At 38.3% G+C, this 21,459-nt stretch overlaps 1 pseudogene; it reads left to right on the plus strand.

The window, feature by feature from the left end:
• The first annotated feature begins 5,706 nt into the window (after positions 1-5,706).
• Positions 5,707-16,531, plus strand: LOC108713544 (annotated as a pseudogene).
• The last annotated feature ends 4,928 nt before the right edge of the window (positions 16,532-21,459 follow it).

The raw sequence follows: 21,459 nt of genomic DNA on the forward strand, positions 1-21,459 counted from the left end.
TTGATTTTTACCCAAAGAATTCGAGTTTTCTAGGGTAAAAAAAACTTGAATATTTTGAGATTTATTATAAGCTGGAAATCAAATCTGAAAATACTCCAGCTTTTAAACCTGTCAAGGTCATGTAGACGTCAATGGCAGAGATCCCTTCAAACAGTTGAAGATGTTTGCAGCCTTCATGATGTTCAGCTTTTTTTGCTCAAAAACGTGATTAATTCAAGTAATTCGAGTTTTCACTCACCAAACAACTTAATTAGAGTTTTGAGTTTTTCACCCCACTGATTTGAGTTTTTTCCATTCGAGTTTTTTTTTAAAAATCAGAAAACATTTGAGTTGTGAGTTTATTCAAGGTATAAAAACCCTCACAAACCTCTAAAACTTTTGATAAATAACCCCCTTAAAGGAAAACTATACCCCCAATGTAGGTCTCTATAAAAATATATTGCATAAAACAGCTCATATGTAAAACCCTGCTTCATGTAAATAAACCATTTTCATAATAATATACTTTTTTAGTAGGATGTGCCATTGGATAATCCTAAATAGAAAATTTCCATTTTAAAAAGTAAGTGCCGTCCTCTGGGATTGTAGGATTCACGGTGCACACAAACATGTTAGGTCACATGAGCCAATTAACAGACAGAGTTCTATCTTTTGCTTCGACACTTCTTCCTGTTACAGAGTTGCACTATTTCTGGTCAGGTGACCTCTGAGGCAGCACACAGACCATCATGACATGGTGGTTCAAGGCAAGAGATGTAAAAGGGCAATATTTACTTAAATATATATTCCAGTTTGGTAAGATTCTTTAATATGCCGCTTAAACTGTAATCTGTTGCTTAAATATTCATTTTGGGGGCAAAGATTTCCTTTAATGTCTTCCTTTCCCCACTCGTATGTAGCATTACTTAGAGCTGCATTTAAGTACATGAACATGAATCAATGAGATTTTTGTAAAGCAACATTTATGATATTTTAAAAAAGTACATTTTATAGTGTATGTTATGACACTGACAAAAAAAAAGTTAAGGGCATGCCTAAATATAATCCCATTAAATCCATTCCCTATTGACTACTCAATATTTTTGATATGTTTATGTTGGGTAGACAGTCCCAGTCAATATACTGTATTTTAAAACAATTATATATTTTGTTTGAAAGTTGCCTCAAGTACAGGTATAGGACCTATTATTCAGAATGCTAGGGACCTGGAGTTTTCCATATAAGGGATGTTTCTGTGATTTGGATTTCTATACCTCACATTGTATGATATAATGTTATATATGGGCTATTGTAACTGTGCTATTAAAGTATGATCACTCAATGCTCAATGCTTTAGTTCAAAGTGATTAATAGATGACATTATGATGTCTGTGTCTTTTTTCACAAAAGGTTCTGTGGGTCTTAAGATGATCATAAATCTTAAAATCAATAACATCATAACAAAAAGTTATTGTAAGTGAGCATAATTAATCCCATGTTTTACATTTTTCTTTTACCGTAAATATCATTATTTTGTATTTTGGCAATGTTATTCTGTCAGGAGTCTTGTCGACCCTATAAGTGGACTGATGGGTTATAAAAAGCTGTGATTCTACTAGTTTGTTTGGCATGTTGGGAAAAAAAAGTGTGGGATGTTACATTGGTGGTGTTAAATTGGGTGTGCAGTGGCATAAAGATATTATATTACTTTTGATGGAGGTTACATTTTCAAATCAAAGCATTATCTCTCCTGCAAGAATGTTCCCTCTTCCTCACCTAAATATGTACTTTAAATCATTCCTGTTAGGGCTAGATTTTTCCATCTGGAATGGAATATTTGCTATATGGGATTTGGAAGCAAAATGTAATACTTCTACATTTAAAATTTGCATATGCAGTAAATATCCCCAGAATTTTTTACCACGGTGAAAAAAAGCAAAAGAGAAGCACAAAACTGGACTTCACATAGAGGTGGAGACACAGTTCCAAAATGAAGAAAAAGCTATTTTAGTAGAGACCAGGGGGTAGATTCACTAAAGGACCAAGTGGCTAATGCTAGTGACAATTCACTAACAGACGCAGGTGCCAATTCACTAGCAAAATAAACCGTCGCTAGTATTCGTATCCAGTCTATCGCCAGGTGACTTTTCGCTCTTTCTTTTTACTGAACGTTACCTCTTTCACGAAGTGCTAAAAAGAAGCTAAATCTTCCTCAATCTTCTGTCACTTACATCATATCCTGTGTGTCAAAAATACATTAAGTTAAAAAAACGCTGGAACTTTTCATTTTTTTAAGAGGAATTGCCTGCAAAAGTCCTAACTTTTTATTAATTTTACAGTGGGCTCATGTGTAGGGCATTACATTAATTCTCTTGTCTTTATTAAGGTTCCCTAGACATTTGTAATAAAAGTGGAGCATTTGCAACAAAATTTAAAATAAAGATCTTCATACAACTTTAAATTACCCGCCCTATGTGAATTGACTTGCAAATTTTCTCTAGGCATAAACTAATGCTAGTGCATCTTCACTATGAAAAGTTACGCTAGCGAAAAGTCGCCGGCGTTCGGCGCCCATGATGAAACTTTGCATATTTGCACCTGGCAAAGTGGTGCGAGCTGTGCGAAACTGACGCTGGCGAAAATTCGGCCGTTAGTGAATCTACCCCCAGGTATTAAAGGTCTGGTTACAATAAAAGTGTTAAAAAAATCTCTTGGGTGCCTACTTTTCTTTTGCCTCATTGCATCCACCTAAGTAATGCTCAAAAACTTTGTGCATACAGTCTTTGCAATGTTGTAAAATGTTGACCCACTTTACCACTTAACATGAGCTCCTATAAATCTCACATCTTTAGATAAGACTTGCAAGTTCTAGACCTTGTGTTTTTTTTAGCAGGTTATCTCTATCTTCACTTACAGTAATTCATTAAGCACCAGGACTCACTTCTTCTACAGAACTGTACAGTCATGTTACTGGGTCTTCTATCTGATTTCTCAATCCAGAATTTTACATGAACTTTTGCTTGCTTTGTTTCAGTTTGGTGCATTATTATTCCTTAAGCATAGTCTAACTGATGTAACACCAACATTGTCTATCAATTTAAAAAAATAATATAACATGATTCCCATCCAAAACCAAATGCATAAGATTGTAATTCTTTTTCCACCCTAAATGTCAAACACTACATTTGGAACTTATACAAGACATTTTTAAAAGATTTGGGGATACAAGGCTAAGTACACACATCATCGAAATTACCTCCTGGTTAATGTAAAAATAATAAGCAATAGATGAGCAATGAACTGTTTCCTTGATTATATTTTGCAGTTAATTCCATGTCTTTGCTACTACGCAGATTTTAACGGTGACGTTTCCTTAGTAATTATGTATCCCCTCCTTCCACTCACAGATACAGGACAAAATATCAAAGTATATAACTATAATCTATATGTTTTAATAAGGCTGATCTGTGGGACATAAAATTATGTTCTGCTGCCCATCTAATTTGCTGGCCAGCATATTTTTCTCTACTTCCTGTATTGATCTTGTATTTCTATGTAATCTGTTTTATGTATATATTCTATTAAACAACATTGAAGAATATGAAAGCTCTTTATAACTATATTATTAATAATAATTTTCTGTTGCTGCATCTGTCGACTATCAGAGTTATCTGAGCTGCTTTTACAAGGCTTATTCAATGCAGGCTTTGCACTAGTTAACTATTATTTAAGCACTTGCATGGTCTTCATTTAAACTGAAGGAAATGCTTTCTTATATACAGTGTAATCTGACTCTCGCAGTTCACATTGCCAGCAATATTTATTCAGCTGTCTTATATTATACAGTGGACAAATAGCGCCTATGCTGCAAAAAGGCACTCCTTAACTTTAAAAGTACTTACGCTGAAATTGCAGTATCAGCATTGTTTAAAATGTTGTATTGTGTGTCCATAGATGTTTGCTAACATATATTTTTCAGTTATACTGAAGAACTTTCTACCAGAGACCTGAGAAGGTGTTGTTTATTAGTCTACTGTGCTTCATATACTGCATGCATTTCAGGCCAAAGGAATAGATTTAAGTGGTTAATTGTCTTCCTTCACTGCTCTCTGTTATTACTTAGAATATTATAAAGAAAGATTGTTTGTACTATTTTCCCTTTCTCCTAGAAAACAAATAATAAATCAATGTGGGAGTCACAGCATAATAATTTTTTCTGTTGGCTTGCATACCAAGTCTCTTAATGTGATGACCACTCTTTATACACGGACAGGCCTGTCTGATAACATTTCTTAGGAAGTATCTGCCCCCGCTTGGCACTACTGGCCTTCATTTTTTTATTTCTTTTTTTTTTAATTATCTGCCTTCTTCTTTTGACTTTTTCCAGCTTTCAAATGGAGGTCACTGACCCCATCTAAAAAGCAAATGCTCTGTTAGGCTACACATTCATTGTTTTTGCTACATTTTATTACTCATCTTTCTAATTGGGTCATCTTCTTTTTATATTCTAGTCTCTCATTCAAATAAATGCATGGTTGTTTGGGTAATTTGGTCCCTAAATAACTCAAAGACCAAAATTAGAAAACCCTGCTTAATTCAGGGCCGGATTTCCTTCACTGCCGCAGATAGGCCACGTCCCTATTCCACGCTGTCCTATCGCCCACACTACGCCTCTTCCCACAAGCGCAGGAGCACTGGGGAGCTGCGTGTCCCCAGTGCTCCACAGAAAGCAGCTGGGCGGCATGCCGCCCTCACATTTTGCAGCCCTAGGCACAGGCCTTTGTAGCCTTGCCACAAATCTGGGCCTGCTTGCCACATCTCACAATTTAAAGGCAGTCTGGCAGGAACCATGTTTCCCTCTTTGGGTTGGTCCCACATCTGGTTAATTTATCTCTAGAATCTCCACAGATATCTCACAAATGCCCTATGGGTTTCTGGCCATATGTACTACTAGTCCTTTTAGGGGAGGGTAATAAAGATATAATTTCGATATTTAGGATGCACTGTAAAAATAAAACTCTCTCTGTTACCCAACATATTCTCATGGAAATAATTAAGTCATATATTATTCACATAGCATAATAAAGTAGCTCTGAAACTTGTACATTAATAGTGGCAATGAGGCCTAAAGCATACTAGCTTGTGTATCTCAACAAGACCCCCTATGTGTTAGGGGGTATAGAAAATTTGTATAGAGTTTGAATGCAAAGATACAGTAAGCTAGCTATGTGCCACACTCCAAATAAAAATATATAACAACCAAAATGGAACAAAGCTAGTAAGCCCCTTATGGTATTGCTGTTTAGCTATGGTGCAATTGTTATAGTATGGAACCTCCATACACAGTTGCATTTTATTGAGAGAAATGCTGCTTGCTCAAGAAATGATAATCCTCTGAGGCCTTTTTACCCTAACCGTAATCATATTATTATTGGGTTAGTTCAATAAATATAGTTTAGTATGATGACAGTGAATTTCAGAGACAATTTGCCTTTGGTCTTCATTTTAAATTGTTTATGGATCTTGAATTAGATTTTTCTTCAGCAGCTATTTACCCTACAACAATAAAACCATAGCCCCAAAGAGCAATAGTTTGTGATAGCATATTAATAGCAAACTGGAAAGAGGCAAAAGAGGGAGGCTACAGGCTGGAGAGTCATCCAATGGGCTGGGCGCCCCAGTGTATCCCTGGGAGAGGACCCAGGGAGCACCTTGCTTTGGAGCCAAATGCACAGGGTTACAGACAGAGCTGATAAAGGAGCCCATGCAGCTGCAGCAGTCCGTGCCAGATCTGTGGAGGGTGAGGGTGAGAGAGAGAGAGACACTGTGTGTGTACTCAGCTGGACAGCTTTGAGTTTCCAGTCTAGAGGGAGAAGTTCCACGATTTCTTAATTCTGAAGAGTTTATAAGTTGCTTGTGTAGCCCTTTTTGCTTTAGTGATTGTTGGGTTGGGTGCACCCTATTAAGTAGTTTCCAGAGAGGCAGGAATAAATAGCAAAGGCGGTTGAGAGGTGAGCGCCTTTTTACCTTGCAAGTTCATGGTAGGGACAGAAGTTGTCTGACAGAAAAGAAAGGATTTAAAAAGAGGAGACCTTTATGAGAAACTCCACTGACACAATCAAGACACCTGCTAACAATTTGGTCTAACCCCAGTGTATAAAGGGGCTGTGCATCATATTTATGAGTCTGTTGATTGAGTTTGGTTTATGAGTTGGATTGAGTTTGGTCTGCTCAGGACTGATAATTTGCATTATCTGATCACGTGTAGCCTGGGGAAATGAGCCACAGTAGATATCATGACAAAGCTACTGTAGCCAAACTTTGATATGAGTGGGCACACATACCGATCCATACAAAGCTCCAATGTGCTGCATGTATGCTGCGATCCCACACAGCTGAATCCTCGAAAATATCTTGCAAAGCTACTGTAGCACAGTAAATAAACTTAGGGCAAATTAAGAACAAAAGGACCTGTACAGAGAAGAAGGATGTGCCCCTTATAAATGCAAGTGGTGGGAGGCCCAGAATGCTGTTGGGCTTTATGAATGGACTTAATGAAGGCATTCTTGAAAACCAAGTACCAATGTCGGTATATTCACATTTTAAATAACATCCAAGCATACCGATATAAAATGTTAGTATTGCAGTAAAAAATAACCTTTATGGCGTTATTATCTTATATACGCTAGTCAAAAGGTTAACCCACCATTGTTGGAATAAGCAAAGAGACTTGGTAGTTACAGCACATAATAAATGATCCATTTTGTCTAAGAAATTTCTTTGCTTTTTTCATGCACCAGAATCCAAAATTCCAATTCTAAAATAGGTTTAGCACAAAACAGTAGCAAAAAAAAAAGAAAAAAGAAACAAACAAATATGAAAAGTATTGTAGAAGTGATACCTATATTGGCTAACAATAAAAATACATTGCAAGCTTTCAGAGCACCAAGGCCCCTTCGTCAAGCAAAATACAAATGAAAACTAGAAAGGCACAGCATATATTCTGTTAGATCAGTGAAAGGTATTCATGGGCAATAAATTAGGAAGTTACAGACAGATAGAGATCAATTGTAGAGATAATACAATGAATTAGGGTGGGTTGTAAATAGTCCAGGAGTCTGGATTCGGTCAGGTCACATAGTGTGACATGAAACCTGACCCTAAATTAAGGCCCTTCTTAATGCGTTAAATAACTCCATACATTTGAATTCATAAATCTTCCTATCCCGTTAAGTTTTAAAGTTCAGTTTTAGAATTAAGACCTGCATGTCCTGAAGACTGTGATTTTGACTACAGAAATGTTGCCCCACTGGTGTATCACATGATTTGGTGTTGATTTTATGTCTGTGATGATTCATCCTTGTGCACAATTTTTGTCCTGTTTCACCAATGTATATGCCTCCTGTAGAGCACCTAGTACATGTAATCATGTATGTCACATTGGATGAAGCACATGAATAGTGGTCCAGAATGGTGTAGAATATCAACTTGATCTTTGCACAGGATGTATTTGCAGGTTTCACATCTGTTGCTGTTGCAGGGAAATGTACCTGCTTTAGTTGATTTAGGAAGAGCACTTCTGACAATGATTTTCCTCAGATTAGGTGGTTGTCTCTAGATATCACTTCTACAATACTTTTTGTATTTGTTTGTTTTTTTATTTGTTATTTAAATAGGTTTAGAAAACGTAATCCTATGTGGAGGTTTAGGTCTTGCAAAAATGATGTGCAAGTGAGACTGATAAAATAAATCATTCTGCATAGATACTGATGTACTGAAAAGCCATATCATATTTCCTTTCAATTATGGGGTTCCATAATTGTCATCTTTGTCATCTTTCCATTAAACAAGTACGCCTGCTATGTGCTTAGAGCATAAGAACACCTTATGATAAACTTTAAGGTTAATCAATAACCGCAGCAAGTAAAGCTTGCGTTAGTCCTTTAAAGCATGGCAACCAGTCTTCAGTTGTAATGGTTTTAGTGCAATTAAAATAGCGAAAACAAACATCTCATTAATTTCTGTGGGTTACTGGACTAGCTCATAATTTGACTAGGTTCATAAAATAATGGGGAAAACTTTCTCCCGGATTTGGACCAAAACAAAATGAATAAATAGTTGTGATAAGAAAACAAAGCAGTCCATTTTGGATTTGCAAGGTTTTATACATACACACATATATATATGTGTGCGTGTGTGTGTTTTCTATATCAGTACAAAAGCCATATGTACTTTCTCAATTAAATTTACAAGTCTTTCCGTTTGCATGGTGAAGCATTGGCAGAAAACCAGTGTTAAAGTCTGTAATTTGAGTTAGCCTAGGATATTGTCAATCTGCTTTGGATCAGAGTAAATGTAAGTTATGTCACATCAACAACTCCCAAGTTGTAAATGGAAAACCACTGGAAATATATATAAAACCAACAGCAGACTGTTTTTGCATGCAGGGTGCTCTGTAACAAATGTCCTGGTATGACCCTTTTACCACAAACTTGGCTCTAGAACCTCATGTAATTTCCAGTGCTTATTTGAATGACTAGCTAAAGAGGCCCGGGTTATACCTCTGGTTTCTATTTTGGGGGAGTAAAATATAATTTAAGTAATAAATTGTATCCAGTCTACTGTAAACCACAGATAGAAATATTGATTTTAGGGATGGAAAAAGTTATTCCTATTTGTAATTTATTTGTATTATCCTTTTGATATTTCTGGTTGTATATTTACATAGCAAAGTTTTGCTTATTCTTCTAAAAAAAAAGCAAAAGAGCATAAATAAACTCCTACACAACACCACTTTATCTAGATGGAGCATGGCTTTGTGCTGTACATCTGTGCAAGAATCACTGCAAAGTAGGGATATGTATAGTACAACCCGCACATGGACTCAGGGCCCGATTTACATAGGGGGTTCCCTAGGCCCACTGCCGTTTGTCACCCCTGTCCTCTCCCCTTTATTCGTGCAAATTTTCATCATCTGGACTGGAGAAATGGTGATTGACACATGGGAAATTTAAAAAATTATTGTATCTCCAGCGCATCCCCAGTGTTTTTGAACCAATGTGGATGTGGTTGGGCCGCATGCCGCCCTCCTAAAATCCTGCTGCCCTAGGCCCGGGCCTTGGTGGCCTTTCCACAAGTCCGGGCCTGCATGGACTGATGTTCACACAGTGTGATGGAAAATAACAAAATGGTTCAATTGTGGCCAGATTGATAGAGAAGTTGTTGAACACTGAAACCAAATGTGACATAGTAAATAAAGAGGCAGTTCACCATTTAACTAACTTTTAGTTAAATAAAGAGGCAGTTCACCATTTAACTAACTTTTAGTTAAATGGTGATAGTAATATTCTGAGACAATTTGGATTTGTTTTTTTTTTCTATAACAGTCTTCTTTTTAAATACTTTTGATTTTTATATTATCCTGCTCAGCAGATCTCCATCATGGATATTTAGCAGCTATCTGGTCTCTAGGGTCTAACTTGAATGAAAGAATATAATATGAATAGAAGAGGTCCTGAATAGAAATATAAGTAATAAAAAGTTACACTGATGCATATCTGGTGGGATTGACCGAATGTATGAAGGTTTTGGTCTTGAATATATATCATATACTCGATAACACAAGTTAAACTCAATAAAGATCCTCAAACTGCTTTATTAAATACAAAGATACCAAATGTCAATACCTACATGAGAATACTGATAACTTATATTTTTTTGGAAGCTAAAAAAGTACTGGAAATCAACCTTTATTCCCATTTCTAAGACAAACTGAATTGGGTGATGATTAATGAAAGGCTAACTAGCATGCTCACAAATAAATAAGATAAATTCAGGAAAGTATGGGAACCATTGTATATCTATTAATCTTCAAATACAGGGACCCCTTTGTTTTTTTGTTATAGATCTGTATCTGATATACTGTTCATGGTATTATTTTCTACAAAGCTGCTACAGCTTATATTCTTAAGATTATCCTTCAGTAATTTTTTCCCACAACTGCTAGCCTCTTGAATTACTTTTAGGGGCCGATTCACTAACTTCGAGTGAAGGATTCGAAGGTAAAAAACTTTGAATTTCGAAGTTTTTTTTGGGCAACTTCGACCATCGAATGGGCTACTTCGACTACGACTTCGAATCGAAGGATTCGTAGTAAAAATCGTTCGACTATTCGACCATTCGATAGTCGAAGTACTGTCTCTTTAAAAAAAACGTCGACCCCCTAGTTTGCCATCTAAAAGCTACCGAAGTCAATGTTAGCCTATGGGGAAGGTCCCCATAGGCTTGGCTAACTTTTTTTGATCGAAGGCTATTCCTTCGATCGTTAGATTAAAATCCTTATCCTTCGATCGTTCGATCAAACTATCTGCGCTAAATCCTTCGACTTCGATATTCGAAGTCGAAGGATTTTAATTCCTAGTCGAATATCGAGGGTTAATTAACCCTCGATATTCGACCCATAGTGAATCGGCCCCTTATTATCATATTCAAGTAGGGACCTCACACAGCACCAATTCTAAGCTAATAGCCGCCTGAGGCAGCTACTGCAATGCCGCCCCCCTTGCCGGCTTTTGTGCTCTCTCGCATTAGTAAAGCCGAATTTCCAGTTTAAAAAACGGAAATTCGGCTCTTAAAAGGAACCGCTCCTGGAAACCTCTCCGGCGTTGGCGGTGCGCCCCTGACCTCACCTCACAGGTATCGCCTAAGAGTAAACGCCGTTTAACACCAATTTTTCCTAATATACAAAATTGTATTTCTGCTCTTCACTGTATTTCTTTCTGTCATCGGTCCCTCCATCCCCTTGAGCTACATTAATTTTTATGGCCAAAACTGCCAAATTCGACTAGGGAATTATTAAAATTCAATTCAATTTGTTTATTTAAAAATTCCAATTTGACTTTATAGATTTATCATACACTGGTCCTAGAAGAACTAGAATTCGACTATTCGCCAGCTTAAACTTTCCCGAATTGCTGTTTTAGTCTGTGGAAGATGTCCTGGGATCAATTTAAAGTTATTTGCAGCCTTCTTGACATTTTCAGGGAGAGTTTGATTAGAGTTTGCGGGTAGATCCTATTCACCCGACTTTGAAAAATTTAATTTTCTTAATAAATTTCGGGTGAATTTTGAGTTCTTTTAAAAAACTCCCATGAACCCGAAAAATCTTGATAAATCTGCCCCTTGATGTTATTACATGATTGCAGGCACGCTCCAAGCTGTTCTGCCGCCTGTGGCTGCGTTTTGAAACGCCCTTCCCTGCCCACCTTAAAATAAGGAAATTGCTCTCTCTGCGCTAGAAGAGACGAATTTCCGGTTTAAAAAACAGAAATTCGGCTCTTAAAGTTACAAGGAGCGGCTTTTTGCTGCCCCTTGTAACTTCTGGGGAGATGCCGCCTGAGGCAAGTTACTCACCTTGCCTCATGATCGATTGAGCAGGCAGGGGTTCCTGTATGTGGGTTGATAAACTGCCAACTTGGTTTTACTGTACTCACCTTGCCTCATGGCAGAAACGCCCCTGCATGATTGTTATAACTTGGTGCTTCTTCTATAGCTTCTATATATAACAAACAAGGGAAAGTTGTGCTCACCACTATTTTTTAAAAACATTAGGCGGGGGTGCAATGAGGCTGTGACCACAAAATACATATAGACACATACAAGAGTCCTCTGCACTCAACCCATTCTCAATATATTTAAGACAGCGACATTTTGTGCATACTGCTACTAAAAAATGCCTTACCCTTTAAACAAAACAGGGATTGTTTGTCCATATATTGCAATATATTTAAGCTGGCCAACTACGTCAAAGTCATCCCATATCTGGCCAGTCCTACGCTTAATTTTCATCTGATTCATTAAGAATTCTATTGCTTCATTATACATTTTACAAAGGGACTAGGTTTTACCTGCAACTTACTAGCTGCTTTCAAAGTAAACCTCCATACTTGGCTGCCCTTTTATTAGACACCAGTGGGATCACCTGACTATAGCTGGGAAGGGTGGGAGCTACAACATAGAGCTGGTCACTGCTCTTGTATAACTATAACAAACAAGGGAAAGTTGTGCTCACCACTATTTTTTAAAAACATTAGGCGGGGGTGCAATGAGGCTGTGACCACAAAATACATATAGACACATACAAGAGTCCTCTGCACTCAACCCATTCTCAATATATTTAAGACAGCGACATTTTGTGCATACTGCTACTAAAAAATGCCTTACCCTTTAAACAAAACAGGGATTGTTTGTCCATATATTGCAATATATTTAAGCTGGCCAACTACGTCAAAGTCATCCCATATCTGGCCAGTCCTACGCTTAATTTTCATCTGATTCATTAAGAATTCTATTGCTTCATTATACATTTTACAAAGGGACTAGGTTTTACCTTCTATATATGCCAAAGATCAAATAAAAACGATTGAAAATAGTGTGGGACATTATATTACATAATAAAGCATAGATTAAAAGTAAACACTTCTTTAACACTATATCAGTCATAGCTAAAGGATGGAATATACTAATGATTGCTGTTCTACTTATGACCTCTTATGTACGTCCCAGTTTTATTTTTAATTGCTGGGAATTACCAATCCCTAAATAGTTAGTTGGAACACTCTTTTTTGGGTAAGCTACAACATTGAAGTAATAATTCAATTTAAAGGACACGTTACACCATCATACAATATCTTCTAATCTACAACGATAACAGCTCTGTTGTGAAGAAGTTACAGCCCTGTAAAACTTGCAAAAAATAGTGGGAGCACTTACCAGGTACTAGGATTCACCTGTGCATGTCACAAAACCAAAGATCCCAACGGTTGCTTCCAGAGAAAAAGTGAGTTTGTAGGTGCAGCACCAAGGAATCCAGGAAGTAGAAAAATTAAAAATATAAACCTTTATTCAAGCATTTTAAAATGGTAGTAGGAAAAAGCATGCCCCACACTAAACAATGGGCTGTTCACTCAACGCGTTTCATGGCTCTCGCCACTTCCTCAGGCTCTTGAGGAAGTGGCGAGAGCCATGAAACGCGTTGAGTGAACAGCCCATTGTTTAGTGTGGGGCATGCTTTTTCCTACTACCATTTTAAATTGCTTGAATAAAGGTTTATATTTTTAATTTTTCTACTTCCTGGATTCCTTGGTGCTGCACCTACAAACTCACTTTTTCAGCCCTGTAAAAGTTACAGGGTAGTACTTTCGATATGAAGCATTACAAAAGTTATTGGCTAATTGAGATGATAATCACAGCAAGCTTACAAAAGCTGATTATATCCTTGTAAACATACTTTACTCCTGTGTAGACTTTTTTGTCCCCCCAGACACGACATATGCAGTCTACAAGCCAACGCATGAGACTATGCACCGGCTGTTGTGCAGCAAGAACAGAACATGAACTTAGACCCCCAACTTACTAAAGGTCTGCAGATAGTTAAACTCTGATGACCTACCCACTTGATGTCTCCAGACCAAGTTGGCAGTTTATCGACCCACATACAGGAACCCCTGCCTGCTCAATGGATCTCTGCCTGATCAATATTTGAGCATAAGTAGTTGTTTCCTTTTAAAAAGCATTCAAGCTTATGAAAGGGCAGGTAAGATGCGACCATAAACACGATTATGGCAAAGAAATACAGAGAGGGGTTTAAGAAAAACACATGTAACATATGGAATAAAAAAGTATGGAATTTGCAGAAAATTGCAGTTGAATCCAGTGTAATTGAACAGATGATTCAGTGATATGTAAAGACTAGTTATACATAATAATGCATTAAAGTTTAAGGTTCTATGCCAACTTTTTCTGAATCATTTATGCTTTGCAGAAAGGGACTGAAACATGTTTCTGATTTGCAGTGCTTCCAATTACGAACACATTCCCTTAAAAACCACCTGCTTTGGGACCAAAATATTAAGGTTTGAACTAATTTCCCTTTAGAAAATACTCAGGCAAATGTCTTTCGGCAATAGAAATATTTTCTTAAGCATGATTAATATTTTCTTAAGAGGTAATATTTTTATTAAGCATTTGACACTAAGTACATGTTGCAGAAGCCATTTATTTGCTTTAACCAGTGTGTTATTTGCTTAAAAATACACATTGATGGGCCTGTTCAAGAAAATAAAATAAAGCTGTCATGTATTCGGCAACAACATTTTTTACACAAAAGTTAATGATCATATGTCTGGGTTTTCTCGTTCTACAATAGACTTGGAAAAGCAACATATGTTATTTATTGAAGAATGGAAAAGTTACGCAATGTAACATAGAGTGTACAGTACAGTTTGCTCTAGGTAAAAGAGATTCATTACGCCTGGACAAATGATGGGCTGATAACGGACACTGCGCAAATCTTCTGGGATGCTGGAATGAATAATGCAGCATGGAGGAAAAATAAAGGGAAATTATCTCGTTTTTTCTAATAATTGCTTAAAGGGGTTATTCAACTTTGAGTTAACTTTTAGTACAATGTAAATATGATGATATGAAGACAATTTGCTCCGTTGTGAAAAGCCCAGGAAGTGCTGACTCCTCTTGTCGAATTCACTCTGGTACAAAGAGGGATAGACTTTCCCTTGGCCACATATGCTCTGCAAATAGCTTCTCTAACTCACCGGAAGATTGTGACTTTAGAGGCAAGGGAACCTTGGTAAAACAGACAGAGATGTCTTTATTGGGGATGACAAACAGATTGGAATAGACTCCTTGAAATCTTTTACCTAAGGGAACTGGATTGATACTTGATTGCCAAATATCTATTGAATATTGGTAATGGTCCTGAGGGACCAGCGACATGAAAAATCGAGGGGGAAGAATGGTTTGAACTCCAGGTGGAATCCAGAAGATACAATTTCATGTATTTATGGATCTGGAGTGAGCTAAAACCAAGCCTGCCCGATGTGCACCTGACTGAGAATGTGTGGTTACAGTAGGTAGTGAGTCATGCTCAGGGAGACTTATTTGTAGGTTTGGATCGGAATGTCAGGCCTGCTAGTTAGGCTTTAAGCGGATCTGATAGTTGGGCTTAATCCTGCAGTGTTGATGGGGAGACATCCCTGCTTACAATCAGTGCCTTGGATGACTTGAAAGATTGAAAAAAGCAGCTGAGGAAAAAGGATGTATGGTTCCATGGATGAGGACGCTGGGTGCTTTGCACATCAGTGGCCTGACTGATTAACTAGTTCACTTCAGGTCCGAAAAGGAGTTTCCCTTTGAAGGGAATAGGGGTTATGGATTTTTTGGAAGACAGGTCTGCATACCACAGCTAGTCTGGATGTGCTCAGCTGAGCCAGGCAGATGCTAGGATAGGGTGAAAAGACTTGCCTGATACAGTGAAAACCAATGTGAATGTCAGAGCCTGGAGTTGTCCCCAACACAACACCTATCGACTGTACCACTGTGATTCAGAACAGGTGGTATTATGACAGTTCTGCTATTACTACAGTGGAGCCCACCAGGGACATTCTGTATGTGATGTGGAGATACAACGGAACGAAATAAGGAAGATGCTGATCAAGCAACAGGACCGACTGCAAGAAAGGGAGCAGTATAAACTGAAATCTGACAAGAGACTGGTTGAGGAAAAAGTCAGCCAGCTGAAAGACGAGGTGCGCCAACAGTACGATAAACTGCACCAGATTTTGGATAAGGATTTGCGGAAAACAATGGATATTCTGGACAAGGCACAAGCCAAGTTTTGCAATGAGAACGCAGCACAAGTTCTCCATCTCAATGAGCGAATGCAAGAGGCCAAAAAGCTGCTAAGCTCTGTGCAGGTCATGTTTGACAAAACAGAAGATATCAACTTCTTGAAGAATAGAAAGTCTGTGAAAATCCTGATGGCTACAGGAGGTAGCCTTCCTCCTCCCAAAATTGGCCACCTGAACTCCAAGCTTTTCCTGAATGAGATTGCCAAGAAAGAGAAGCAGTTGCGGAAGATGCTGGAAGGTCCTTTCAACACCCCAGTGCCGTTTCTACAGAGCATCCCAATGTACTCCTGCAGTGTGAGCAGCTCAGTGCAGAGAAACGCAAGCATTCAGCTGCCTTTCCAGAGGGCAACTTCCTTGACTCTGCATCGAGAACTGTTTGCGGCCTATACATAAGCCAGGGTTCTTCCTCTGGTGAGCGCCAGTCCGCACAACCCATGTTGCCTTGCAGCTCCACCCAGCACATAGTTGGATTTTCTAGTGGCCCCCAGCCAGTCCACTCTAATTCTGTCTTCAATCCATCGCATTTCCCCAACAGCACATCATCTTAAGAGTCTGTGCTCTCCCAGTATGGAGGACGTAAGATTCTGGTCTGCTCTGTGGACAACTGTTATTGTTCCTCTGTGTCCAACCATAGTGGCCATCAGCCCTACCCTAGGTCTGGCCACTTTCTCTGGACAGTCTCTTCCCAGGAATGCTCTCATCCTCTTCCCCCCACCCCTTCAGTAACTCAGTCACTTCCAGGACTTGTTGTCAGAGAATGGATTATTGCTTCCAAACAGCATGGCTGCCAAGACTTCTATAGGGTGAATGGGCAGCCTGCCACCAAGCACTATGTCACCAGTTAACCACAAGTTAGAGCAAGCTAGGTTTGTTACGTATGCATTGATAAAAACACCCCAAAACTGAAATGGAGCAAACTTAACATATTTAGTTACTGAGTGCCACTCTGCTACCAAATATGGTTACCTTAGGAGCTCTGTTTCTCTCACTTTGCTTTTTAAATTTCTTTTCTTCCCTTCCTCGTCTAGCAACGAAAACCAATTATAACTTTTTTCTTCTTCTTCTAATGCTTTGTAGTTTTTCTGCTGATGTCATCATATCATTTCATGCAAAACAGCCCTCTAATTTCTTGTCCACTGAGTCTTTGAACAACACTGGAACCAGTAGTGCGGTATATTTGGAAAAACTGGACACGTGCATCAACAGAAGGAGCAGCCCATTTATCAAAAACTTCCAGAGAAAAGGGATATAGATAGGTAAGGACTTATTTTGTCTCTTGAAAAATGATTATGAGGAATCAGATGTTGATTCCAGGCCCTTCCAGCCTATAGGGGAGTTAGACACCATGGGGAAAATTCACTAAAGGGCAATTTTCACCAGTGACCACTTTGCCACACTCTGCACCGGGCGAGCATTTCCTAGTAAATTTTCACTAGCGTTAATTTCTGCTAAGCCAAACTTTGCTAGCACTCTTGCGCCTAGCTTCATTTGAATAGAGCAGGTACCTAAAAGTCTTTAATAGTAAAGTTGGTGCAAATTCTTGAAGTGGCCACTTTTTCAAACACATGTCCAATAAGCCATAATAAAGACAAAAGAGATCCTTTAATGCCTTAGACATGGTCCCCCTTAAACAAATGTGGCATGCCCCTCCAATTAGTTTTAAAAAATTGTTCACACATAAATCTTTAATAGTTCGAACAGTTGAAGTTGCCAGCGTTTTTTTACAACTTTACTGCATTTCCGGCATATGATGTCACTGACATAAGATTGAGGAAGATTGAGTAGCTTCGTTTTAATAGTTCGCCTGGTCTGAGGTGGCGAAGTAAACTCTGGTGAAAGAGGTAACATTGCGTAAAATTAGAATCATAGTGAATTTACGGACAAAAGACCATTTGCCAGAGCGAAAAGTCACCTGGCGATAGGGTGCGAGCTAGTGATGGTCTCGTTCGCTAGCTGCAGTAATTGTCCTCTACGTCTGTTAGTGAATTGGCGATGTCCCTGCAGGTGAAATTTTTGTCAAATTGTCAGGAGCAATGGCCACTTTGCCCTTTAGTGAACCTGCCCCCAGGTTGCTGGGGAAACAGCATATGCATATGAGACAGCCACTGAACCCTGAATAGAGTAAAAGAATATAGCTGTATTATATAGCTCAATTAGATGTATTAGCCCCAGCAGAGCATGTCTCACATAGGGGGGAGCCAAAAAAGAGTAACTCCAAAGTGGAGAGCTCTGGGTCAACCCCAGCTGCCAGGATTGTTTAAAAAAAACAATCTCAGGCCAGCTTACTCTAGAGGGGCTTATTTGTTGCACATTGTACCGTTTTGTGTTAAAGTTGTTGTTGTAGTTCAACACTTCCTTTAGGGACTTTTGTGTGAATTCTTAAATATGATGACATAGTACTATGCTCTTGTATCAATTAATTCATAGTGCTTTTCAAATTACATGAAAGTCCCTCATATATTGCCAACTTAGCTTTCTGCTCCAAATGATTTTATACACTCAAAGCCCTCTACTATTGTTGTTCTGGGTAAGCTTTGCTATACAGGCATTCTTAGGAATGCGATCCTCACAGCACATCTCTGGGAGACAATCCACATTTCAGCTGCACAAGCATAGGGCATCCCTGTCTTTAAATGTTAACAGTATTTAAGGAAAGATTTCTCAGCTCAGATAAATCAAATCATCAAAGTGAAATTTTAATACTTATCTCCTCAAGGCACCCTTCTCTGTATCTGACTGCTATCCACAGCTTTCACCCAGACTTTTGTTGATGTGTGTTTTGCCTCTTGTTGGCAGGGCGTCCTCAGCACATTGGTTGCTTTATCTATGACTTATTGGCTGGCCAGTATATGCCTTTACCTAGGTTGTTGGTACATTTACAGGCCAACAGGATATCCCAAATGTAGGGATTTATAGGGGAATGTAGGGATTTATAGGGGAATGTAGGGCAATGGAGGTAAAGAGCTATATAAAGGAAAGTAATATGTATTTCTCAGCTTCATCATACTGGGGAAACAACTTACATTGTGAAACGAAGTTTAAGCAGAGGTTAAACCTGGAGAGAGAATAGCACAGCCAGAGTCTTGGGGGAGCGATATGTTGAAGGCATGATTCCCATCTTCCGTTAAATTTAACTTGTTTATTGATTATGATACTGGTTAATTTTTCATTCACCAGTATCAAAGTTTGTTTTTGAAATGCTGTGCAGGGAATAGAGGATACTTGACTTTGTTATGTTTTTTTTAGCTACAATAAATATGAGTTATTAGGATTATGGTATAACAGTTGATATTTGCTAATATTTTAGGGAACGATACTTCCTCTTTAAACTTACCATGGTAGCGGTCTGGATTAGCGCATAGACCCTTGACCAGAATCTAGTTACTGTAGTCCATTTCCACCATATACTGTATAAAATATTGTGTCTTCCTCCCCATAGCCCCAACAGCACATTGTACTAAATGTATATGATAACTTATTAAACCAGGCAGGAACTATGTACTGCCTAAAAAGCACTTTATATGATGATTCAAGTAAGTGCGTCTTCCATCCCGCCGATTAACTATTTTCTAGGAAAATACACGCGTTCTATATTATTAATATGGAATAGCCTGAACCTTTTATTGAATTATACCTAGGTGCACAAATCTAAAACGGAGAACGATTGGTTGAACCGACAATTGTGCTACACTTTGTTTTTTTCTCTCTCTCTCCGCTTTTCGATCTACTAATGTTCTGCCCAAACTGCACACTAAAAGAAATGTGCTTATGAAAAACATATGTTTAACTTACAGTGACTTCTTGTTTGGGTTTTCTCACCATGGCAACTTCAGCTGGTTTTGGCCTGTTCAATTGCTGTGTGGTTAGCCATACTAAAGAAGTGAAACTCATGGTGGTTACCTAAACAAATTGAACAGTATTGTTTATATATCCAGTCACCCAATTGCAGTGCATTTGTTATAGAATAATATAGAACACGTGTATTCTGTTGCAGAAGCTTTTGCTTGAATCTGTATGGAATCTTAGAAGTTACAAAGTTACAAGCCAATTGCTTTGACCTCCCACTTCTCATTTGAATGCACAACATTTGCAAACTCATAGCAGGAGGTTTAAACATACCTATGGCAAGTAGCCAAACCTGCCAAGGAGCAACAATTTGTTTTTAAATTGTTACCTGGTACAGAAACAGGCAATTAATCCTTTTTTTATAAAGCCTTAATTTTCAATGTATTCTGTAAATACAAGATACCACATTGTACTATTTAAAATTAAGATTATATGAACAAGGCCAACTATGAATTTATTCCCTTATGTGGTCATTTATATAAACTTGAATCATTCAGAATTCCAGCACAGCGTTTGACTTGTTTTGTAGGATTCAGTTTTATCTTGAACTGTCATCCAACCTCCCAAACAATGGCTATATTTACTGGACACCACTGGAAACAACAGAAGTGTGTGAGCTACAACATGCAGCTGGCCACTCTCCCTGCATAAATGAAATGTCATATACATGGAGTACTTCAAAACTGAATGCGTAGTAGGTGTTCAGTATATGCCATCAAAAGGGAATGGTACAAGCAGTGCAAACCCCTGGAAAGAATGCAAGTCTCTGTGGGGGCCTGGAATATATATATATATATATATAAATATATATATATATATATATATATATATCTATATATATATATATCTATATATATAATATATAAATAGATAGATAGGATCTGGGGCTTGCCGGATAACAGGTTTTTCTGTAATTTATATCTTCATAGCTTAAGTCTACTAGGAAATCATGTGAACATTAAATAAACCCAATAGGCTGGTTTTGCTTTCAGTAAGGATTAATTATATCTTAGTTTGGATCAAGTACAAGGTTCTGTTTTATTATTACAGAGAAAAAGGAAATCATTTTTAAAAATTAAGATTTTTTGATTATAATGGAGTCCATAGGAGACAGCCTTTCCATGATTCTGAACTTTCTGGTAACGGATCCCATACCTGTATATACAGTCATATGAAAAAGTCAGCCTGCATAATAATTTACTCCACTTTCAACAAAAAAGATAACAGTGGTATGTCTTTCATTTCCCAGGAACATCTGAGTACTGGGGTGTTTTCTGAACAAAGATTTTTGGTGAAGCAGTATTCAATTGTATGAATTTAAATCAAATGTGAAAAAATGGTTGTGCAATGATTTGGGTACCCTAGTAATTTTGCTAATTTGAATGCATGTAACTGCTCAATACTGATTACTTGCAAAACCAAATTGGTTGGATTAGCTCGTTAAGCCTTGAACTTCATAGGCAGGTGTGTCCAATCATGAGAAAAGGTATTTAAAGGAGAAGGAAACCCCTTGGGCGCAAAAATCCCTCCCCCCCTGTGTTGACCCACCTCCCTCCTGCCCTACCTGTACCCCAGGGCAAATACCCCTAACTTGTTACTCTCCCCTCTGCATAGAGACTGTCCACGTAGTTCACAGGCGCCATCTTCTCCCGAGCGTTCTTTTTCCTGCTTTGACTGGTGTTTTTGGCGCATGAGCAGTAGGAGCATTATCGGTACAGATCTACTGCGCAGAAAGTCACAAAGTTTCTTTCAGCACATGCGCAGTAGATCCTTACCAGTAAATACTCCTACTGCGCCAGAAGATGGCGATTAATCCAAGAAGAAGACCGCTCGGGAGTAGATGGCATCTATGAACTCTGTGGACAGGACCTGCACACAGAGGGGTGAGTAAAAAGTTAGGGGCATTTGCCCGGGGGGACAGGTAGGC

This window comes from Xenopus laevis, chromosome 4L, assembly GCF_017654675.1.
Source record: "Xenopus laevis strain J_2021 chromosome 4L, Xenopus_laevis_v10.1, whole genome shotgun sequence".
Lineage (NCBI taxonomy): Eukaryota > Metazoa > Chordata > Amphibia > Anura > Pipidae > Xenopus > Xenopus laevis.